The sequence below is a fragment of the Coenobita brevimanus genome, chromosome 87, assembly GCF_032717465.1.
Source record: "Coenobita brevimanus isolate Jiangsu-jjx chromosome 87, ASM3271746v2, whole genome shotgun sequence".
Taxonomy (NCBI): domain Eukaryota; kingdom Metazoa; phylum Arthropoda; class Malacostraca; order Decapoda; family Coenobitidae; genus Coenobita; species Coenobita brevimanus.
Window position 1 is genome coordinate 3,520,762 of NC_137040.1, and position 17,067 is coordinate 3,537,828.

Below are 17,067 nucleotides of genomic sequence, written 5' to 3' on the forward strand. Positions count from 1 at the left end.
TAACTGAGCTGCTTAACTGTCTGATTATACTAACGTCCATCAGTTACTTCTATATCCCCTGAAATGGGGATGGACTGCGAGAGAACGGCAACTTTGCCTTGCAGTCTACAAGGTTCAGGTTCCAGATCATCCTGAGTTCACTGCAGCAACAAGTGTATTTTGTGTAAAGCCCGTTTGTCATATTCCTCTAACTGAGATGTTTAGTAGGTGGAAACGTGAACCCCATCATTCTATTGATACTGCTTATTTTTACTACCACCTGATAATTTGATTCAGCGTAGAGAAGTCAGGTTTTCAGAGGGTTAATGGGGATTGCAGTTTAATTTCCAATTTCGAAAATAGAAGAGTTGAACAAAATCGCCAAGGCATAGCAAGAAGTAGCTTATGGCATCATTGAAATGAAAGGTAAAAAAAAAAAAAAAAAAAAAATCCAGTAACCCGTCTCAATGCTGAAGACACACCTGGCTAGTTCATTTTTCGTTTTTCTTTTTTTCCCTTTACATCATTACATTATGCCGGGAAAAACTAAAGGCCCAAAATTATAGTGCCAGTAATTTTAAGGAATTTTGACAAACATTTCCCGGAAAGCAGCTTAAATTCTATCTATTTATCTATCTATCTATTGCCAGACGCCTCAATCCTGTACGGGGTGGCCACAAACAAATCGCCTCCACGTCGCCCTCTCCCCCACCAGTTCACTGCCCTGCTCCCAATTCACACCCCCCTCTCTCATATACAGTACATCTCCACCCCATCCATCCATCTTAAATTCCTGCAGCATATTCGGGTTTGTTTACATTGGCCATGACGTCATCGTGGCTGTAGACCGCCATTTTTCCGTGTCCCTCGCAGACTAAAAAGAATAAAAAAAAGGTATTTATGGGTAGGTGAAGGTTAGGGAGCTTCAGGTTAGGTTGATTTAATACCAAAACAAGGCTTTTCTTAATGGTATATTGTTTGATTTGTTGATTTGCCCGTATCCATCCCTGTTTAATATGAAGGCTGCCATATCGATGCTTTTTACAGACACTCTCAATTATTATCTCGGAGACGGTCAATATCAGAGGGGTAATTATAGAGGGAAATTTGCTTGGAATAATAGGTGTTATAAAGTAGACATATTGACCTATTGTCTTTGTCGGGCTTGAGTTTGATTTACTGATGAAAATTTACCGTTTTTTTTTTTTTTGGGGGGGAAAGTCTTATGTGAAAAAAAGGAAGGAAGGAGGGTAGGAAAGGAGGGGAAAATTGTGAGAAGGATGGAAGAAAGTAAAAGAGGAGGATAGAGAATGAAGGAAAAATACAAAGAAGGAAGAAAGGAAGGAAGGAAAGAAAAATACAAAGATTGAAGGAAGGGAGGAAGGGAGTCGGTTATTTCCACTATCAGTCGTTTTTTACTCCTACTGTCTCGCCAATGCCCCCTCCCCCTCCCCCTTCCCCTCCCCCTCCCCCTTCCCCTCCCCCTCTCCCTTCTCCTTCCCCTCCCTTCCTCTCCTCCTCCTCCTCGTCCCCCCATATTCCTCTTTCCAGCCTCTCCATATTTTTTCCCCTCATCCAGAGCAATCTCTCTCTCTCTCTCTCTCTCTCTCTCTCTCTCTCTCTCTCTCTCAGTGAAAGCCAGTCGTCTTAATCCAGGGGGGTGGGGGATTGGGGTGATCATGTATATATCGCCTTAGTCACGCCATCAGGCTGCCCTCCCTCGAACTCATCACACACACTTATATGCTTCTCCACCCAAACCTTCCACCCCATCCCTTTTAGAGTTTAATAATATACTTTGGTAAGAAGGAGGGCATATACATATAATACGTCATCGTTCTGAAGAGGAAATTTCTACCCTGTTCAGTAGGTAGAATTCTTGCGTGTTGCGGGTACGGCTCACTGTCTACCCTGCATCATCAGCATCATCTCCCCATAACCCATCTTAGGCTTTATTCTGTTTGCATTTATTCCTCTACAGATTTCATGGCTTACCTGGAAATTTTAATAAGATGCCAAAATTTCTGCGCCCCACACCAGCAGACTGTGCCGTTCTCTCAGCACTTGGGGCTCGGGTTGCGGAATATATGAACAACCTGTGTATAGAAAAGATGCCGTTACTATTACTTGATTCATTAACCCTTTTTCTCATTCACCAGTTACTCATGCAAGTCTACGGTTATCGCTTCACACACAAATATCGATATTCACTAGTATTCAATTTTTCACTTACCCGAGTAGTTCTTTCGTCATTTATTCATTGGACAGTGGACATGCTTCACTGGCACTTTGATTATTCACTCAGGTTTTTCTGTTATTCATGGACACACACGACTAGGAATGTGCGTATTGTTTTTCTCACCTTCATACGCTTACTTGCTCTTGTCAGTAATTCGCTGGTGCTCTCTCTCTCTCTCTCTCTCTCTCTCTCTCTCTCTCTCACACACACACACACACACACACACACACACACACACACACACACACACACACACACACACACACACACACACACACACACACACACACACACACACACACACACACACACACACACACACACACACACACAGCCTTCATTTCATTTACTCATGTACCCTATTCTTCCCCTCAGTTACTCACTCTCATATCCCATCTCTTTCGCTACCCTTCAGTCATATTATCCACTTTTCATTCACGTGTGCTTGGATTTCTTCTTTCATTTCCATACCTTTCAGTAAGTCACATAGGCTTGCTCATATTCAATTCTTTCCGAATACTTCTTTCATTTACGTACATATCTTCCTTCTCTCATATTGGCCCCACTTCACTCATTTTTCAAGATCTCACCTTTTTACCCATACTCATTTACTCACTCACTCACTCACTCACTCACTTTCAGCTTCCTTTTTTCATGCTCGCCTTTCACTGACCTTCCAGCCCTTCTTCACTAACGTACCTTCCTGTTATTCCTATCCAGCATATCTCACTCACATTATCACCGTTTTTCACTCGTTAAAGATATATTACTCATTCATCTTCCTTTATATTAGTGTTATGTATTCCACTATCACAACAGACAGTCCATCGGCATACAAGATCTCTGGGAGCGCCCGGTTGAAATGGTCGGTTTCGTGAGGTCCATAGGGTTCACGGCCAGACAGGCCGTGAGTTGCTCTTCTGCTATAGTCGCCGTCATGCAACTTGTCTCTGAAACCCCGCCCCTCCCCTAACCCACTCTCAGGGCGGTGGGTGAGAAGGTGCGGGTCTTAAAAGACGAGTTACGTGGCGGCGGGTATAATTACATTCACTCTGTCTCAAACATCCAGACTCGTTCACTCGTGCATCCAGCCTTATTATTGTACAGTCACAAAACTAAGTCAACAATTACCCTTCCATTCACCGTAACTTCTTCGCTCGGTTTCGTTTTTATGCACTTTCTCTGCGGTGTCTGTTTAATCGCGTTCCTACACATCTATCTGTATCTGTCTATCTGTCTATCTTTCTTTGTCAGTCCACCTCTGTCTCAGCCTGTCAGTCAATCTGCCTGTTTGTTCATATCTATTTTATCTTCTTGGGACCCCTTAATCAGTTAATTATGGATGGTTTAGTAATGGCGGCCATCGTAATCATTATAATCGTTTCGCTTTGATCGTGAACTCGTTTATTAGTTTAATTAGAGAGAGAGAGAGAGAGAGAGAGAGAGAGAGAGAGAGAGAGAGAGAGAGAGAGAGAGACTGAAAGAAATTAAAGAAAGGAGATTACAGCAAAGCGAGAGTGTGAAGAGAAGCAAGAGGAGGGAGAAAATATGGAAAGGGGAGGCGACTAGAAGCAAGAGAGATGAAGAAGAGTAAAAGGAATAAAGGCGAGTAGGGGAAGAAGGGAACGGAAATAAGAAAAAAAGAAGAGACGGGGGGAAGTGGAGGGAGGGGGGACGGGAGGGAGAAGAGGATGGATGGAGGAAGAGAGGGAAGTTAAAAAAAAAAATAGAAAAAGGAAAGATGACATGGAGAGTAGAGGAAAAAAGAAGGAATGATGAAGAAAAAAAGTAGGAAAAGGTGGAGTGGAGATAAGAGGGTTAAGAGGGAGGTAAGAAGAGGTTACAAGGTAGGGAAGAGGAAGTAAGAGAGGTAAAGAGAGAGGGAAGAGAGGTAAGGAGGGCAGAGGGTGAGAGAGAGGCCATTAAGTAGTATGAAGATGTGGGAGTGAGAGTGATTAGGGAGGCAGGGAGCAGAGACTGTAATGAACACCTTCCTCCTCCTCCTTCCTTCTTTCCTTTCCTTTCCTTTCCTATCCTTTCCTTTCCTCTGTCTGTCTGTCTTTCTCTCTGTCTCTTTCTGTCTGTCTGTCTGTTTGTCTAGTGTCTGGCTGTCTGTCTTTCTGTCTCTGTGTCTGTCTGTCTGTCTGTCTGTCTGTCTCTCTGTCTCTCTGTCTCTCTGTCTCTCTCTCTCTCTCTCTCTCTCTCTCTCTCTCTCTCTCAACAAATCGTAATGTCCTGGATCTTGAAATTTAGTATTGCCCTGAAACACCATACAGTCTTTCTTTCATACTGCTACTTTCTACTGTTCCTGAAGAATATCCTTGTGGACTTTGAATCTTGCAAAATATTCTGTAAATCATGTAGAAATATAATCCTGTACGGCATGTCGGCGGAGGGTAGGGAGGGTGGTGAGGAATACTTTTTGCTGTGGTACTTAGATATTATCCTTATAAGTAACTAAGCCGTCAGTATTACTATCATTGTTAAGATCAGACCACCACGCAGGGACTGTAAGGTCTGTGTGGTCTGTATATCTCTGTAACACCCTTTCTCTGCCGCCCTCTCTTCTTCCCTCCTCCTCATTTTTACCCCCTCCCTCTTCAAAAATTTCCTCCCACTCCTCCACCTTCGCCACCCACCAGCACCCCCACCCCCACCCCTGAAGCCCTCCCGCCATTGGTTGCCCGTGCCTGCCTGCCCGTCCTCCCATTGGCCGGGCCCCGCTCCTCGCCTCTGATTGGCCCGCCCCAGCACGCGGTATTGTTTACGTTCTGGCCCGGATTGATCGTGTGCAGTCGAGCAGATTCGGACCCCCCCCACCCCTTCTTTCACCTGGATTTTTTTATTTTTTTATTGTAAAGACGTTTTTTTTCTGGTGGTGTTGCTTTTCTTTTCTTGCATTCTGGTAATTGCTGAATGAAATCGTCTGGTCCTAGCGAGGCAGGAATCGTTTGGCGGTTGCTAAGACGCAGGACTTATTTCAGGTTGTGTGTGTGTGTGTGTGTGTGTGTGTGTGTGTGTGTGTGTGTGTGTTTACCTAGTTTTATGTACCTGTAGTGGGGTTATTTTCACCTGACAACTGGGCCACTCCCACAAGTTGATTACCAAGTCGCGATTGTGTAAAATTCGATGGGCCTTTGTTATACGATAGGAGGCTTGGATGCAGCTGAAATCGACCTAGCAGTCTGACTACACCTGGGCCATTAACCGAGCGGAAAGGGGGTCAGCAGGATCATTGTCAGGTCAGTAAATGCGCTACAGTCGTAATGCACAGGAACTGAGTTAGGCTTGTGTTGCCCTGACTCGGTATCTAGTTATTCATTCATTTTTAATAGCTCTTCTCTAATAAAACGCTTCTAGTAAAGTTAAATAAAATAGTAAGAAATTAGTTTGGCGATTGCGTTGATCGAGTTTGTTCTGTTGTGTCTTTATTAACAAGTCCTGTTTTATGAGTGGCATATTGTAAGCAAAATAAAACAATGGCGCTAGTGGAAATAAATCTGTCTAGTTGTCGATTAAGAGACAGAATTTATTTATTATTTTACCTAGTTACAGAGAGAGACCTCAAATAGGCTTAATAAAATTGCTTGGGGCTAGAAAGGGTAATTTTATCTTGTGATTGTCAAGACGCGGCATTTTCTACAGGTGTCCTTTTCTTTCTTTGCTTTTCTACATTCTCTCTCTCTCTCTCTCTCTCTCTCTCTCTCTCTCTCTCTCTCTCTCTCTCTCTCTCTCTCTCTCTCATCCCTTGAGATTTTTTAAGCTCAGCGACATCATATGGGGCTAGCAATAATATGTTAGGTGATTGCTAAGAGGCTGCTTTATTATTATTATTATTATTGTTATTATTATTATTATTGTTATTATTATTATTATTGTTATTATTATTATTATTATTATTATTATTATTATTATTATTATCATTAGTATTATTATTATTATTTTGCAGATCCCCCCCTTTCTTTGAGTGACTAAGCAAAGCTGAATAACTTAGCGACAGAGAATTATTCAAAACTTAATAATTTCGCGACAGATAGAATAATACCAAACTGAATAATTTGGCGACAGCGAGAATAATAATTTCTGGCGTCGGTGAGGTGATAGTTTTGGCGTGAGACGTAAGAAAATCGTCTGACATCACAAACAAGAAAATAATTCGATATGAGTAAAAATAAAACTGTTAAGCTGTAGCAGTATTAAAATCGTTTGGGAGGAAGAAAAATATTATAAATCCGGCAGTGCGATCAAAAGTGATCTGGGAGTAACATGTCAAGAAATTGCCATCGTATTGAAGTTGTAGTATATTGGGTGATACTGGGGAAACGCCCTCACGTGGTGGCAGCAATTTGACAGGGCGTTAGAGTTCCGGGTTCTGCAGCCCTCCCTCAGTCCTCTCCCTATCCCCCCCAAAAGGAGGAATAGCATTGGCCTGCAGTCTGCCGGGTTCACGTTCAGATGAGTCATGGGTTGCAGGTATTACTGTACTGTTTTTACCCCGCCAACAATTGCCATCTCTCCATAATGAACGCCGAGTTGTAACAATAGATTAACCCTTGAATATGTTGCTAGTCACGAAGAGGTGTTAGGGAAAGGATGTAGAACCGGGCGACAATCTTTTTCCACAGAGCCACGTGAAGTACACAGCAAAAGGACGAAACTCTGGGCCAAGTTGTAAACACTGATGGTTCTGTGGCAGTTTGTACGCTGTTATGCGACAAAGATCTGTAGTCCCTTTTCGGCCTAGTTGATGGCCAGGTGTAGTCAGACTGGAGTGTAATTTTGATTCGTAACCAAGTTGATTCATTCCTACCTCGGGTTCATCAGATACCGGGTAGCCAGGATTTTGCTTTCCAGTTTTGGTAGTGGTCCAGTTCCGTCTGATGAAAGCAGGCCGGCTAGAGTGTGTTTGCCATTTTAGGAATCCACTAATCACACGATCTGTAGGAAAAAAGAGTATTGATGACGATGATGGTGCTTCACTGTCTATTTACATCTTTCCTCCTTCCATCTTCATTTTTATCTTTTTTTTTCTCTCTACTCATTTTTCTTTTATTTTTCTGTTGGCCAAACGTAAGTATAATCACACCGTTCCCTGTAACCAAGCAGTCCTTTTGATCCTCGTATGCAAACAGCTGGAAACGCCTTTACACTTGCATCCACCACCTGTCTGGCCATCGCATTTCTTGAAGTGTGGAATGTCATTATGTACGGTGAATTGATATACCTGTGTGTGTGTGTGTGTGTGTGTGTGTGTGTGTGTGTGTGTGTGTGTGTGTGTGTGTGTGTGTGTGTCTTATCCGTGGTGTTGCCAAAGAGTACCTATGACCCGAATTAGAATACACACACACACACACACACACACACACACACACACACACACACACACACACACACACACACACACACACACACACACACATGATAAAAGTATATGATTAGGAAATCGTGCAAGGAGTGATTAGCATATGCAGAAAGGAGGGCGGATGGTGAGTGTGGTAACTGAGTGAGAGAGAGAGAGAGAGAGAGAGAGAGAGAGAGAGAGAGGGAGAATTAGCGTCCAGTTTATCATATATTTGTATACACACACACACAAAGTTCGTGTGTATTTATAACAAACACACCTGTATTTATATTTACCTCTGTATCTCACAATACTGTATATACAGATACGTACATATTAATTTTATATGCGCTTTTTAAAACACCATTACACTAACGGAGAAAGACAAGATCTTAGAGAGAAAGAGCGTGCCAGGGAGAGGGAAGGTAAGGGTTGGCTCTATCAGGCTCTATAACTCTGCATTATCTGGTGTGTTCAGCTTCTCTCCCTCTAACCCACTCCCTCCATCATCGCCAAAGCTGTGTGCTCTGTCTCGCTCCCAAAGTTATTCCCGAACGCGATTGCATCCTGTGCTTGAGAAATTGGGAGCGCGATTGGGATGAGAAGTCGGCGCCCTCTTATGAACCCATTCAGACCAAGGACTTTTTTTTTTTTTTTTCTGACCAGGCAATTCTATCCAGCTCAGGAAACGCATCTAGGCCGGTATTTTCACGCGGCTAGGAAGCTTAACTAACACCTTTTCCTTACCGGTTTATTCCTGATCCTGCTCTGTTAGTGGATTCTGTGTTATTCATGTAATCCATTAAAAAAAAAAAAAGAAAAAAAGAAAGTAATGGGTAATTTGGAGAATAAATCGCTAAGGAAAAGGTCCTAGGGAGTCTCCTTAATCCGGCGAGAATACGAACCCTGGTCCTCATAGGTATTGCCCTATATTCTCGTCGGGAACATAAGCTCCTTAATCTCTCTTCCTTAGCGATTTAGTTTTGCATAAGGTTGGTGAACATCCATTTGTATGTTGTCTATGCAGAGGATGGGGATTTTAGAAGGATTTTATAATAGGACAGTGAGGTGTAATAAGCAAAATGAATCGTTTAGGAAAAGGTGTTAGGGAACTTCCTGATTGTAGCTTCAGCCTGCAGTCTAACGGGTTGCTGAGTTTCCTTCTGTATACCATTTTTTCTTCACTTTTTCTTACCCAGGAAAGTCTAGGCTCGGTTAGGTTTGTTTTGTTAGTAGCAGGTTAGTTTGTTTTTCTGATTAATTTGTTAGTTTAGGTTAGGTTAGAATAGAGTTAGGTGAGAGAGAGAGAGAGAGAGAGAGAGAGAGAGAGAGAGAGAGAGAGAGAGAGAGAGAGAGAGAGAGAGAATCATCCTGGGAAAATCACACTCAGGCCTTTGTGGAAAAATGGCATAAAGACCGAAAATATGGTCCTGGGTTCGCGTCAAGATGAAACCTGGGACAAGGACCGTCACAGGAGCATTCCTATCCCTTTCCATCCTCCTCATGGTTGGTACCAGACCTAAATCTTTATACCATCGTCTGTTTATGCTCTCTTGGGGACATGGTAGGCGGAATGAAGAAGTTTATTTTTGTAGTCATTGTCTTACCTGCGTCGTTGAAGATTAACAGCTTGTGTATGGTATTAAGGCTGGATGTCTCCCAAGATCCGTTAAAGTCTGCTTAATCTTTACAAAACTAACTCTCCCTCTTTGACCATCCCTTTTATTGTATCTCTAGTTTTTCTTCAGTCTTCCTTCTCGTTCTTCTCCCTCCTCATCTTCCTCCTCTTGATCCTCCTCATCCTCATCCTTCTTATCTTGATCTTTATCCTCACCCTCATCACTATTATTATATCCGAACACGCAGCGCGAAGGGGTTGTCAGTTTTGATCGGTTGATGTATGTTACCATGATTGTGTAAAAACTGTTGAGTGAAAGGACACAAAGTTTGGATGAATGATTATACACCAGTAAGTAAAACAAGTGATTATTTTGGCCGTAAATCATAGAGCATAAGCCATGGTCAGAGTGATGCGAATTAGACCAAATTTATTAGAAAGGTTGAGGGTCAGGAAAGGATGGAGTGAATTAATTACGAGAACTGTCGATTTAGAATGCTTTACGGTTAGCCAAGAATACACGATTCCATTTATAGTACATTAAATCAATGAACAATATCGCAAGGCATGGGCAACGCAAGCACATATCCTTGAGTGGACTGAAATGCGTAGAAGGACTGAGGACCAGACAAGGATGATGTAATTCGAGTTTGAGAACAATCGGTCAAAGGTCAAGGTCACAGGGCAGGGTCAAAAGGTCAAGAGGTAGATTGTAGGGTTTGTGTGTCACATCCTCTTAATGCTCATTGCTGTTATTATTATTATTATTATTATTATTATTATTATTATTATTATTATTATTACTGTTATTATTATTATTATTATATTATTATTATTACTGTTATTATTATTATTATTTTTCTTATTCTTGTTGTTATTATAATTGCTTCCTGAACCTCCCCACACTCATCCTGCCCTCCGAAAGACAGCTGATTTAGCGGTTTTATAGCAAAACTCACGGTATTTGCAATATATATATTTGTTGACAGTAGGCAATTGTTTTTTTTTTTCTTTAGTTATTTTTCGAAAATTTTCGCAGCCTCATCCTAACACCTATGAAAGGAAATTTAGCAGTCTCTGTATTAATTATCTGATTAAGCGATTGTACTTCTCTCCTTCTATCTCCCCCTCATCCCCTCTCCCTCCATCTCCACCTCTGTCTCTTCTCCCTCCATCTCCCCCTCCATCTCCTCTCCCTCCATCTCCCCCTTCCCCCCTCGCTGCAACACCTGGCCTGCCATTAGAGAGAACCCACCTGGACACAAACAGGTAGAAGCGGGTCATTAAGACGTGGGAATCTCTTTTGTAGACCCGTGCTGATTGCTCTCCCTTTACCTGTACGCTGTAGGTGGCGTTTTTTAGTACTGTGTGTGTGTGTGTGTGTGTGTGTGTGTGTGTGTGTGTGTGTGTGTGTGTGTGTGTGTGTGTGTGTGTGTGATTTAGTATTGCAGTTCAACATTTGGGGAGTTGTGAGAGGTGATGGTGAGGTTAGTAAGTGGTAAGGGTAACAGTGGTGTTTTTAGGAAGGTGTGTGTTATGCTGGTGGTGGTGCAGGTAATGACGGTGGTAGTGATTGTAATGGTGGTGATTATGGTAGTGGTGGTAGAGGGAGTGGGTGTTGGTAGTTGCTGGTTAGGGTAGAGGTAGTAAGGGGATAGAATGGAGGGTGTCGTGGTGATGGTGGCAGTAATGTGGGTGGTAGTGGTGGAAGTAGTGGTGAATGAGAATGATTGTTGAATTGTTGGTTGTAGGATGGTGATAGCAGTCAGATGTGGCAGGGGTAAGGGTGGTATTAGTGGTGATGGTGGTGGTCATATTAATCCAGGTGGTGTTGTTAGTGAGAGAGAATGTATACCGTGGGCTGTATGATGAAGAATATTGATACCCTTAGTGACATGGTTTTTGTATAGGAATTTTTTATTATGGTGGTATATTGATGATGCTGGAGGTGGGTATGGTGGCGATGGTTATGCTTTTGATGAAAGTGAGAGAGTAATGATAATAAAAGGATTATCAGAATTATTTGTGATATTGATGTGATATTTGGCAGTGGTAGTAGTAATCTGAACATGGTAGTGGGTGGTGGTGGTGGGGGTGGCGAAGGGGAAAGACAGTGTGATTATTTATGTTGTGTCTGAAATTGGTAGATGTGGCTGGGATTATTTTTTCTGGTGGTGGTGGTGTTGGTACTGTTGTTGTGGTCGCCCTGATGGTAGTAGTGGGTGGAGAATGGGTTTGTTTGGTGATTTGTGTGTGTATGTTGATAGTGGTAGTGTTGTTGGTGCTTGTAGTGATAGTGGCAGTGATGATGGTGGTTTTGCCGACAGGGAGAGAACGGGTGGTGGCAGTCGTGTGGTGATGTAAGTTTCAAATTATGATAAAGATAAGATATGTTGGTGATGTTAGTACTTGCGTTAGTTGTTTGTCGCGGGATTGAGAGAAAATTTTGACATGCAGTGATGGGATTTGGTAGGTATGGTAGCGAGAAAGTCTGTACGTGATAATATTAGTACTGAGGATGGTAATGCTGGTGATGATGATGGTGTTAATATGGAGGGTGATTATGGCATTGGTTTGAATCATGGTAATTGTGATGATGAGGTTTCTTACTGTGACTTGGTGGGGTTGGGAAGGAGGCATAACATCATGACCTGTTTGTGGTGGGGGTGGTGGTGTGGCGGTGGTGGTAGTGGTGGTGGTGGGAGAGAAAATGCTGACAGTAGTGTGGTGATGATGAATGTTCCTAACTGTGACATGAATGGGGTTGAGAGGGGGACACGGTGTATAAGTGTGACATCATCATCTATTTGGTGGTGGTGATGAGAGAGATAATGGTGACAGTAGCGTGGTGGTGATGGGGGCTTGTAAGAGTGACATGGGTGGGGTAGGGAAGGGGGTCGTGGTATACAAGTGTGGCATCATGGTCTATATTCCGGTACCCACCTGTCTATATTTACCTACACCCAGGCTGAAGGTCACAAGCCACCACTGTCTTGGCTTTGTATTGTTGCCAACCCTCCATCTTAACCCCTTCAGGCCGTTAACGTGATACTCCTCTTTATTATCCTTGAGACTGTGGAGAGATGAAATAAAGCCTTCATTAACTCCTTCACTTTAAGACATCTCCCTTAAGTTGAATGAAATCTTCTGGAGACAGCAACAATAAAATGAAAAATACTTCATCGGAATGAAGGGGTTTAAGGGAGGGTAGAGCTAGGTTTTATTTCTTACATATATTTACGTAGAGATCAGTTTAATTTCCAATACTTACGTAGAACATTATCTCTCAAGCTGACTTTACGCTTTGCAGTACAACGGCGACTATTATTACTCCGAGCGAGCGAGCAGTGATGTTTACGTTCACCTGAGAAATCGACACGACCAGACCCGGCCCGACCGCCATGGTTTTCGGAGGCTAATAACTCTTTTACCATGCGAGATAGAGGAGAGCTTCTTTCAGCAGGTAGGAGATACATTTAGTAGTTTTGTTTTTAGCTATACATATACTCGATGCCAAAGAAACCCCTCGGTATCTCAGCTTTTCGAGGGAATGTACCGAAGACTTAAATTATTGACATGCGCCACTATTCAATCGAGTTAAAGATTTCCTGCTGTGACACTATATTTTCTTGCATAAATTCAAGCTATTAAATATCGGATATTACGCTCATAATTTTACATGAACGTTTTTTCCATGTTTAGGGGGTGAAATCACAAGGATAGTCGCCCTATTTCTGGGTTTTATCATTCGATCAATAGCCAAGCGTTTACCGACGCATATCGTTGACAAGGCGAGCCGGAGGAAGAGAATTGATCACTGCGCGTGTGATAAATGCTGCTGTGGCTCTCTATATACAGATCCAGACAGAAAACGTGTGTGTGTGAGAGAGAGAGAGAGAGAGAAGATTTTAGCCCAGTTATTATTCTGTTATTGCACGACTGCCTCACCAGAAATGTTGAAAGTTTACACCAAGGTGAAATTATGATGATAGACGTATGTACCAAACTCCCGCTCGCTCGTCACGCGCTCGCAAAGCGTATTTTACTGGTTTTATGATTACTACTGAGACGATTGGGTTTACGAGTATCTTAGAGGCTTTTAGTGTGTCGATAATAATAATGAAACACAAATGAGTCATCGTATTGGAGAGGTAAAGTTTGACAGCCTTACGTCAGCTGAATAAAATCGTCTGGCGATAGAAAAGATGTTATAAAAAGTCAGACATCATCGCACTGAATAATCCTATAAGTATGAAACGTCTTTCAAAAGTGTCTGTATTCCATTTAACTTGGCCAAAGATTCTCTCCATTTAGAATGCTGAGATATACAAACAGTTTATCCCGTCACTATGAAAGGTCTCATCTCATAAATTGGCTCTATTCTTTTTACTCTGACTGGCCTGAAATTGCCATCTCTTCATCTAGAATGCTGAGATGTAATAAGTTTTGCAGTAGAAGAAGTGCTATGGAAAAGGATGTAGAGATGTAGCAACAGATTAACACTCGATTTATTCTTGAAATGAACGGATCTTGAATTCACATCTGTTATCTTGTTTTATTCTTGGAAGGAACAATCTTGCGGAGTTCTGGCCTTTGGTTCCTTCTTCCTTGCATAAAAAAAAAAATGAAGAGACGATGTACTGAAGAACCGTAGCATTGTTTTTCTCTGCCACTGAGCTTTGTGAAATAAGCAGCGAAAGGATGAAAATCTTGGCCACGTTAAGTGAAATTAATGTTGTAATTGCCTGGCGTGAATGAGAGTTAAAAAGACTCCACTAAATTAGGACCAACTCTCTCACGTCTTTGTTTATTTATGCTTCCCCCAGACGATTTTACTCAGCTTATTAGTGACCTCTCATAATGAAGGGATTTATGAAGGCTGTATCAAATCCCTCGAGAGTTAAAAGCCTCGCCTGAGCTGAATAAAATCGCCTGGCCTGAGAGAGAGAGAGAGAGAGAGAGAGAGAGAGAGACTGTAGTTCAGGGGTTAAATTAGAAGTGAAAACCAGTACCACCATCAACACAGACATCCTCCTTCTTAAATAATCTTTCTTGTCCTTAATCTTTCTTGTATATAATTTCCTCGCCCCAGTCTCCTCGTCCCACTTGTAAGACGCTTCGTGTTTCATCTTAACCTGTCACTTCTAATTATGCTTTAGTCACACCTGGCCTTTGTTACCTGCCGCTGTTGTCGGTTTGTATTCACCTGATCCCTAACACACTTTCAGCCTAGTGGTTGGCCAAGCGTACCTGGATTGGAATCTGACTAAAAACCAAGGAGACTCTTATTTTGTGCTTAAGGGCGGTAGAACTTCATACAGTTAGGACTTCAGGTGTGGGCGTGGTTCAGTTCCGTCAGGTGAAAATAGACTGACTTTAATAGCTTGTTGTTAGAAGTTAGAATATATTACTGTGACACGATTACACTAACATCACCGTTGAATACAGTAGAAAAAGTACTGTTGTGGATATTAAACTTTCATTTAGCATAATTTCTTCTTTAATAATTATGGATATGTAGGGAAAATACGTAAAAAGTCAAGTTAAATGCCGTACCGAAATCAGTGGAAATGCCTGAACTAATAAAACTAGTGAGGTCTCTCTCTCTCTCTCTCTCTCTCTCTCTCTCTCTCTCTCTCATACAGCAATCACCATCCATCCATCCGTCCATCCATCTGTCCCGCCTGCACCACCACCTGACGGATGAGTGGGCTGGCCAAACACACACACATGAGATGGATTTTTTAATTGAATGCAAAAAATGGCGTCAATTTGCCCACCGGAACAACAGCGAAATGAGTTAATAATACCGACATTTTTCAACCCTTTTTTGGGGGGAGGGGTTGAGAGAGAGGGGAGAGTGGAGAAGAAGAGAGGGGAGGGAGTGAAAGAGGGAGGGGAGGATGGAGAGAGTTATGGAATCTGAGGGAATGTATTGGTGGGGAAGGGGTGGGAGATGAGAGGGGAGTGGGGTGAGGAAGGGAAAGGGTGAAAGAGGATGAGGGAAGGGAGCAGAGATTTATGGATGGGGAGGGAGTGGAAAGAAGAAATGGGGAGGAGGATTTGGGATGAAAGGGAATGGAAGGGGATGAAAGAAGGGAGGGGAGGGAAGGAACTGGGGAAGGTAGGGAAGTGGAGAGGTAGGGTTGCGGAGGGAGAGAAGTGAATGAAAGGGAAGGGGATGGATGGGAGAGGTGCAGGCTTTAAGGAAATGGGATAAGGAGCGAAGGAATTGCTTGTGGAAATAGGAGAGAGAGTGGGAAGAGAGGAGAGAGAGAGAGAGAAGGGGAGGACTGGAGGAGGATTTGTGAAGAGAAGAGGTAGATTCATCGTCATCGTCGTGGTCGTGGGTACGGTCGTGGTCGTGGTTATGGTCGTGGTGGTCATCTTCCCACTAGCATATTGGGATAGGAAAGAATGAGAATCACCAAACAATGGAAGGAGGAAAAGACTAAGAGGAAGAGAAGGACAACTCAATAAAAGCGAGAGAGAGGGAGGTAGAAACTGAATAGGAGAGAAGACGAAGCATATAGACAGAAGGGAAGGGAAAATGAGAACGCCAGATAAAACCCTCTGATTGATGGAAGAAAAATAAACTGAGAAAAAATCGCCTTGTTACCTTGAATACAACACCCGGAACAGGGAAGAGTATATCACGTTTGTTTTCTCTTATTTTGACCAGTAGAAATTAATAGCATGAAAACAATACATAGGCGAGTTTACAAAAGTGCAGTAGTTAAAGGGTAAGTAGGGGAAGGTTACTACTATGCTCATGTTCACCCTTTCAACCTTTTTCTCTTCGCCACATTGTTGCCTCTGTCTTCAGTCGCTTCTATTCAGGTCATTTTTTTGATCACCTTTCCCCCTATCCGTCCCCCATTATATCAGGCACTCAGCACCCGTTGGCCTACACACACTTCTTCCTTGTCTCCCAACCCTGTATTGCAAGAGTTAGCTGGTATTCTTAGTCTTGCATTAGCACAATCATTTTTGCTTTAATTTAACATTCTTTGGAAGGGGCAGTTTTGCAGGTCATTGTACCCTTTGGTTCTTTCCTTTTTCTTCTTTAAAAATTAAGGAAGGAGGAGAGGGAGAAATACTGAAGGAGTTGGAAAAGTAGGTACCAGTGAGGGTGAAAAAGGTAAAGAAGAGAGGGAGAAGAAATCTTTAAGGAGTGGGAAAAGTGGTTATTAGTGAGGGATAAAGATGACTGGAAATAATAGGAATTACATGAAAAGAGGTGGAGAACTGTGTGTAAAAAAAAATAGTTACGTAGATACACAAATCGCACAGACCCGCCTTGTTTTTAATTGAACAGAGATTTTGGTAGGTCCAGAATGAAAGGGAGAAGGAGAGCCAGGATAGGTTTTAAAAAGAGGGGAGAGGAAAGGAGAAATCACAGCACACACGAGAAGGGGAAAGGAAGATGGGAGTTAAGTGAGGGGAAGAGGATGGATGATAGTTACAGGGCAAGGGGATGGTTACTTGAGGAGAATGGGGCAGTTAGCAGAGGAGGAGGAAGGGGAGAGAAGATGAAGGAAAGCCTGAGAAGAGAAAATGGGAGGTAGGGGAAGATTACTAAGGAAAACAGAGTAGAGAGGAGAGAGAGAGAGAGAGAGAGAGAGAGAGAGAGAGAGAGAGTTAATCAAGGGGCATGTTGTATGGAAGGGGGGAGAGGAGGGAAGGGGAGGAGGAGGAGGAGGGGAAGAGGAGAGAGAAGGCGAGGAGAGGAAATGGGGAAAGAAACAAAATTATTGAAAGGATGGGAGAGAGGAAGGGTAGAGAAGGGATGGAGGAGAGGAGAGAGGAGGGAAACGAAAGGAAAGAGAGAAGGGGAAGGGAAAAGAGAAAGGAGAGAAGGGGAAGGGAAGGAAAAAGAGAAAGGGGAGA